The sequence below is a fragment of the Dermacentor andersoni genome, chromosome 3, assembly GCF_023375885.2.
Source record: "Dermacentor andersoni chromosome 3, qqDerAnde1_hic_scaffold, whole genome shotgun sequence".
Taxonomy (NCBI): domain Eukaryota; kingdom Metazoa; phylum Arthropoda; class Arachnida; order Ixodida; family Ixodidae; genus Dermacentor; species Dermacentor andersoni.
The window spans coordinates 78,003,368-78,011,249 of record NC_092816.1 but is presented as its reverse complement, the minus strand read 5'-3'; the positions used below and the strand labels follow the sequence as shown (position 1 = coordinate 78,011,249).

The 7,882-nt window shown below is 42.6% G+C and overlaps 1 protein-coding gene across 1 annotated transcript in view; it reads right to left on the bottom strand.

Annotated features, from left to right (window-relative positions):
• Positions 1–1,074: 1,074 nt before the first annotated feature.
• Arl6IP1 (ADP-ribosylation factor-like 6 interacting protein 1) overlaps positions 1,075–7,882 on the bottom strand; it is a 33,805-nt gene continuing 26,997 nt past the window's right edge. The window contains exon 7 of the mRNA XM_050191781.3: positions 1,075–4,101. The gene's annotated coding sequence lies outside the window, so the exon portion shown is untranslated. The remainder of the gene's footprint in view (positions 4,102–7,882) is intronic.

Here is a 7,882-nt window from a genome sequence, read left to right as displayed (position 1 = left end):
TAATTGAAGACTCAAAAAAGAAAGGATACAGTATGATGACAGGATAGTTCCTTCACTCTATGTCCAGTCCTTGCTCTTTTTGTTTAAATCTAACCAGCTCACATGAACAGTATGCAGCATATGCTTCTTGTGTTTTGTGCAAAGTTACTCAATGGTGAGCAAACTCAAAATTCAAATCTGTCTGGTAAAGTTGGCAAGACAGCATGTCGACATTGGTAGCGTGGCAATTGCAAACTAAGGATGAGCAATAACAATTGCAACAATGTATTCTTCTGGCAGGCAGCCAGTTACTGTCCTCGTTACATCATACTGAAGCTCTTGTGCAGGCTGTCATTTGGATACATCGCTACTGTTAAAAGATATTTTCCGAGCACTGAAGCCAGGGGAGCCATTGAAATCGACAGACTAAAAGCCGGTAATGCCAACTACACGATCAATCCTCTTGTCCAAGAAAGAGCAAGGTTCTTTTTGTGGGTATGATGGCAACATATTGAACATCTGCAGTCTTATGTCTAGTCAGTTTTATACCTTTATAATGCGAGGTATTCTTGTTCTTGTCAACCAAGTTTTTGGCAAGTATCTGGCCATTTTTATTTTTGGCTTTGCGGGCACATGCGTGCTGTGCTTCCTCGTGATGAAGAGGTCATTAGTAACACTGTGTTTATGTAACTGTCATTTTACTATGCTACCCACATCACATCATCCACGTTGGGCGTATAGTTGGGCTTGCAAACCTATCTAAAATATTATTGAACATTTTTCTTTTTTTGCTGGCATAGTATTAAGCAAACAAGATCTGGAAAAATTCCCACGGGGGTAGGAGGGAACCTCATATCTACCCGAGAGTAGAATAAAGATACAAAGAAAATCCAGACGGTTTCCTTCCATCTGGGCTCACCCTGGTCCAGGAAATGGACAAATTGCAACAGATGATCAATCAGCGTGGCCAGAAATGCATATGTGGCCCCTTAAGGCTTCTCACTACCAACTTTCCCTTTCACAACATGGATTTCATGATCTTCACAACTCACATTCAAGGACTTCAGAAAATACTGACTTCCAAAGTCAAACAAGTTCAGTTTATATTTTTTTATTGTCTGGCAAAAGTGACACGACATTGTTCTTCACACTCTGCAGTTGATCAGTGCATACTACACACAACTGTCAGCGTCGGCATAAATCAAGATGTACAGCACAACAAATTTGTACTATTCATTCACACGTACATACATACACACACACAGCTTTCACAAACTCACTAAAAAAAAACTTAACAATATCTGCTAACTCAAGGGGAAAAAGAAAAAACTGTGCTGACTATAAACAATCTCGGTTAATATATCCGTGTGAACTACTTCACATAAGGCATATGCCAGAATACCATGATATGCATCCCAAGAAACAATCCATACATTAAAATACTAGAGAACTAAGAGAACACAAGGAAGCTAAAGAAATGTTCACGAATAAAAGTAAGCTTTGACAATGGGCACATTCAGAGCACGTTAGCTGCAACTGTGCTGCAAGAGGTGGGTTTTGGCTAATACTTGTACATAACCTCCGCAACTATGTGAAGCTAGGTCATTCACACATGCTATCACTTTTAAGAAGGCAGCCTTTACTTCACAAGCAAGTTTCATGCCTTGTCATACCGAAGATGCATGGCAATGGGAAAGTGGTTTAGCGACAAAAGGACGACTTTCACAATTACCAAACCCAAGCCCTGGGTTGATTGTATTTCTGCCCTTCTCAGCCTTCTGCTGAAAAATCTGACGGAGTGCCAAGGTTATCTTATCTTTCCTCTGCAGATGCGCAAAGGTACTGGGTGGGAAGGCTGGGCCTCAGTGGATCTTTACAAACCACTCAAGTAGACAAACAACAAAAGCACAATCCACATTAATGTCATCCACCTCAATCGAGTTTCAAAAGCTGATTTACACTATCTGCTGCTCTGAGATACATGGCATGACAAAAATGATGCGAATATCTCCAAGAAAGCACATCTAGATAAAGTGATGCTCTACTACTAAGTAGCACAGAAGAGAAAAAAGTTGCACATGAATCCACAGCACACTCGCAGCAAAGCCCGCAGCACCTTATATGACCTTTGCATGTCCTAGCAAAAAGTCTCGCTTTCTCTGCTGCGGTCCACACTCTATGTAAAGAAGCAGTTATCAATGTATGTTTTCTTTTTCTCACTTTTTTTCCCCTCCTTTCCTAACTTCATATATTTCCCAATAGGCAGCATACCAGGAGCTACACATCATGTCGACCATGGACTATTGTTGCAGAAAGCAGACGACAGCTATCCCTGAAAAAATTGCGGCTTTTAATTAAATAAAGGTTATGCAGCTTGGCAGCATGCTGTGACAGTCGTTACAACTCCCTTTGTCACCTGTACCATTTCAAGTTTTCAAAGCACACCTTTAAGCCCGAAATTGGGCATACTAAAGTTGCACCAGAAGTCTACAAATGAAAATAATATTAGCACAGCCATCAGCAATGCTACTTGAAAAGCGGCACTGTTTGCACACACTGCAACAGCAGATTTTTTTTTTTTTTTCATAGAGCAGTCAAGGTTGCAGATGTATAAAGAAGCACAAACAGTTATGCTTTGCTTTGGTTTTAGATTACTTTTTTCATACCCTGAAACACACACAGAAGTTAAAGGAAAAAAATGTAGCGAAAAGTGTCTTCAAGAGGGGTAGAGGTATTTACTTGTTGCTTGCTCTACAAGAAAGCAAATGATCATTCATTTCATTAGACTCTTGATGCATAATTTTTGTAAGTATAATGAAGCATATATGTTCCAAAGGGAAGGGAAGAGTGCTGACTAGACTGCAAACCGAAAAGCAAACTTTTTTTTTTCAGGGTTCTGTTCAGTTTGAGCTTCGCAATGCTAACGTGCTTAAAATAACTACTCGTCTCAGATGCCCCACTTTTCCACAGTTAAGATGCCTATACTAAAAGATGCCTGTTTCTGGCAGCCAGTGAAAGAGAGTATCGGGATACAAAGGGCATGTCCACACCAGCAAGTCGCTGCGGCTGTGCAACATGTTGAAGGAGTTGCCTGGCGGCAACGTGACTTGCATTGCTAACCTCGCTGTCCAACAGGCACACCTTGAGCCACATATTGCGAATGGCGGTGCTTCTTCAATCTCATATGATGGCTCTTGCCCTAAGCAATTTCGGCAGGAAGGTTGTTTAATATCACCAAATATGACGATCACCTGTTGTCTGTGTGATTATAGTGCAGTAACCCCCTTATTACAAGATGGACTTCCACCAACTTGCCACTCTACTAAATATGACGAGTGTGTTTAGAATAGGAATTACTACGGATTAAAAATTCAACCACTGCCGTTGAAGGGGCTTAACACGTTCAGTACATTCAATCAGTGTTCTGAAGCAAGCACACATGGTTACAACTATTTTCTTCCAAGCATGTCCTTGCTTAGCAGTAGAAAGATGCTGATAGAAGGCATAAGACAAAGAAAGTTCGAGGGACAGCTGGACAACTAGAACACCTAAGAACTCCGAACATTTTCTTTAGCTACAGCCATGACATACATTACTGCATGCAATTAAGTAACCTCCTAACCTTACTGAGTGCATCCAATACCTGCCGCTCGGGGAAATGTCAGTACAGGGGTGGGCACTGGCAGCCACTTTTTTACAGACAGGTTGCGCAACCTTTCTGACTTGCCGGTGTAAACATGCCCTGTTCACTGCCTACAAACTTATGTATTGATAATAAAAGCAAAGTGCAAAGTTCTAAAGCATCAAATGCTATAACAAAGCACAAAGAAATGTGAATGACCACGACACTCAAGAACATAAATAAGGAGCGAGAACGGCACACATCCTAGGGTGCCTGTTGGATAGGTTCAACAAAGGCAGTATTTCTGCACACTCTTAGTTTCACAGTATACAGTGACAGTGTCACATGCACGATGACCATATGGCAGCACAAGGCGGTTTTCCGGTACAGCCGCTGAAGCTTTCACAACTGAAGTAGAGCGGGGCACGCGTCAGCAGATTTTTCACGGTCCTTCCACACTTCGCTCTGTACATCAGCACACCAGCAAGCAGTTTCATTTCCTGCAATGACCCAAAAACAAGTACAACTATGAAGTATCTCCACAATAAAGCTTTTGAGCTTGAAAGAAAACTGCTACGGCACCAGGAGAGGGATGCTACAGAAGGCACAGCATAGCTTTGAAAGTTCAAGTTAATCAACATTTGCCGCAAAATTTCCTATGCGTATGGGCATGAATTGTATGTCAGCAACAACAAATTTCCCGGCAGAACCACCCAGGAGTTGATATCTTTGTAAGCAATAGCTTGCACATTATGACAAGAGACACGCTGCAGATTTTAGTGATGAACGCATCCCTTTTAGAGAAAGCGGTATTTTTATTCAGCATGACAATGTGTTGAATTGTAAGACACAACGTGCTTCACCTTGTGAAAACACACCTCAGTACGATGAGAGATGTGCGGCAAATTTTGGGAACAAATGCATCTCGTAACTTCTTCGTCAACTAGAAGAAGCACGCTCTCCCTTTTTATGAGTACAAAGTTGTTCCTATGCAATGGGCCCGACATGCCAGGCATCTCAAACGCTGGCCTGCACAAGGGAAATTGTCCGGGTTGCTTTATTCTTTTTTCAGGCACGCATCTGTCGCCTGATGGTTACAGCACCAGCCTTCTGTGCTGGGGGACCTGGATTTGAAACCAACCATCAGACATTTTTATTTATTTAAACTTAAACCGCAAAGTGTTGGGAGGAGTCAAGAAAAGCTATCACTTTAAAATTTCATTAGACAGTGATAGTATAGTATATGAAATGTTCTTGCAAGCATATAGCACACTATTGGTGCGTGTGCAGAACACAGTGAAGAGCTTTGCAGGTTATGCAGGCATGCTAACTAGCATATAACAACGCAGCATCCAGGTCACCCACTTCAATCCGCATTTGCACTTCGTGCATGGTCGTTGCGAAAGCAAGAAATAAATGGTAAAATCAGGTTTTACTTAGTCTCATCTCAATTTGAGAATAATATATTTGCGATGCTTTGTCATTATTATTGAGATCAGTTGTCTGTTTTGATGCTGCTAGGCACAACAAAAGACACCACCACTGCTGCGAATGTGCTTTTTAACTACCAGATGGCGGCAGAGCATTGAGTACTGGCCATGAGTTGATAACGTGGAACATCATTAGAAGCCTGCTCAGAGAGGTGTGTGTAATAAAGCTGTAGTAGTCGCGCGTGCCTCCATGTGAACAACCAAAACGCTCTACAGTCAATGCCCATTACAACGAACCATGATTAGTCAGCGAAAAAAAGGTCCATTATAAATTAGGGTCGTGGTATGATGCGAAACGGCAAAACTTTGCATATCATCATCATCAGCCTAGTTACGCCCACTGCAGGGTAAAGGCTTCTCCCATACTTCTCCAACTACCCCGGTCATGTACTAATTGTGGCCATGTTGTCCCTGCAAACGTCTTAATGTCATCCGCCCACCTAACTTTCTGCCGCCCCCTACTACGCTTCCCTTCCCTTGGAATCCAGTCCGTAACCCTTAATGACCATCGGTTATCTTCCCTCATTACATGTCCGGCCCATGCCCATTTCTTTTTCTTGATTTCAACTAAGATGTCATTTACCCGCGTTTGTTCCCTCACCCAATCTGCTCTTTTCTTATCCCTTAACGTTACACCTATCATTCTTCTTTCCATAGCTCGTTGCGTCGTCCTCAATTTCAGCAGAACCCTTTCCATAAGCCTCCAGGTTTCTGCCCCGTAGGTGAGTACTGGTAAGACACAGCTGTTATACACTTTCCTCTTGAGGGATAGTGGCAACCTGCTGTTCATGATTTGAGAATGCCTGCCAAACGCACCCCAGCCCATTCTTATTCTTCTGGTTATTTCAGTCTCATGATCCGGATCCGTGGTCACTACCTGCCCTAAGTAGATGTATTCCCTTACCACTTCCAGTGCCTCGCTAGCTATCGTAAACTGCTGTTCTCTTCCGAGACTGTTAAACATTACTTTAGTTTTCTGTAGATTAATTTTCAGACCCACCTTTCTGCTTTGCCTTTCCAGGTCAGTGAGCATGCATTGCAATTGGTCTCCTGAGTTACTAAGCAAGGCAATATCATCAGCGAATCGCAAGTTGCCAAGGTATTCTCCATCAACTTTTATCCCCAATTCTTCCCACTCCAGGTCTCTGAATACCTCCTGTAAACATGCTGTGAATAGCATTGGAGATATCGTATCTCCCTGTCTAACGCCTTTCTTTATTGGGATTTTGTTGCTTTCTTTGTGGAGGATTACGGTGGCTGTGGAACCGCTATAGATATCTTCCAGTATCTTTACATATGGCTCATCTACACCCTGATTCCGTAGTGCTTTCATGACTGCCGAGGTTTCGACTGAATCAAATGCTTTTTCGTAATCAATGAAGGCTATATATAAGGGTTGGTTATATTCCGCACATTTCTCTATCATCTGATTGATAGTGTGAATATGGTCTATTGTTGAGTAGCCTTTACGGAATCCTGCCTGGTCCTTTGGTTGACAGAAATCTAAGGTATTCCTGATTCTATTTGCGATTACCTTTGTAAATACTTTGTAGGCAACGGACAGTAAGCTGATCGGTCTATAATTTTTCAAGTCTTTGGCGTCCCCTTTCTTATGGATTAGGATTATGTTAGCGTTCTTCCAAGATTCCGGTACGTTCGAGGTCATGTGGCATTGTGTATATAGGGCGGCCAATCTTTCTAGGACAGTGTTCCCACCATCCTTCAACAAATCTGCTGCTACCTGATCCTCCCCAGCTGCCTTCCCCCTTTGCATAGCTCCCAAGGCGTTCTTTACCTCTTCCGGTGTTACTTGTGGGATTTCAAGTTCCTCTAGCCTATTCTCTCTCACCTTATCGTCGTGGGTGTTACTGGTACTGTATAAATCTCTATAAAACTCTTCAGCCACTTGAACTATCTCATCCATATTAGTAACAATATTGCCGGCTTTGTCTCTTAACGCACACATCTGATTCTTGCCTATTCCTAGTTTCTTTTTCACTGCTTTTAGGCTTCCTCCGTTCCTGAGAGCCTGTTCAATTCAATCCATATTATAGTTTCTTATGTCCGCTGTCTTACGCTTGTTGATTAACTTAGAAAGTTCTGCCAGTTCTATTCTAGCTGTAGGGTTAGAGGCTTTCATACATTGGCATTTCTTGATCAGATCTTTCGTCTCCTGCTATAGCTTACTGGTTTCCTGTTTAACGGCGTTACCACCGACTTCTATTGCGCACTCCTTAATGATGCCCATAAGATTGTCGTTCATTGCTTCAACACTATGGTCCTCTTCCTGGGTTAAAGCCGAATACCTGTTCTGTAGCTTGATCCGGAATTCCTCTAGTTTCCCTCTTACCGCTAACTCATTGATTGGCTTCTTATGTGCCAGTTTCTTCCGTTCCCTTCTCAAGTCAAGGCTAATTCGAGTTCTTACCATCCTATGGTCACTGCAGCGCACCTTGCCAAGCACGTCTACATCTTGTATGATGCCAGGGTTCGCGCAGAGTATGAAGTCGATTTCATTTCTAGTCTCACCATTCGGGCTCCTCCACGTCCACTTTCGGCTAACCCGCTTGCGGAAAAAGGTATTCATTATTCGCATATTATTCTGTTCTGCAAACTCTACTAATAACTCTCCTCTGCTATTCCTAGAGCCTATGCCATATTCCCCCACTGACTTGTCTCCGGCCTGCTTCTTGCCTACCCTGGCATTGAAATCGCCCATCAGTATACTGTATTTTGTTTTGACTTTACCCATCGCCGATTCCACGTCTTCATAGAAGCTTTCGACTTCCTG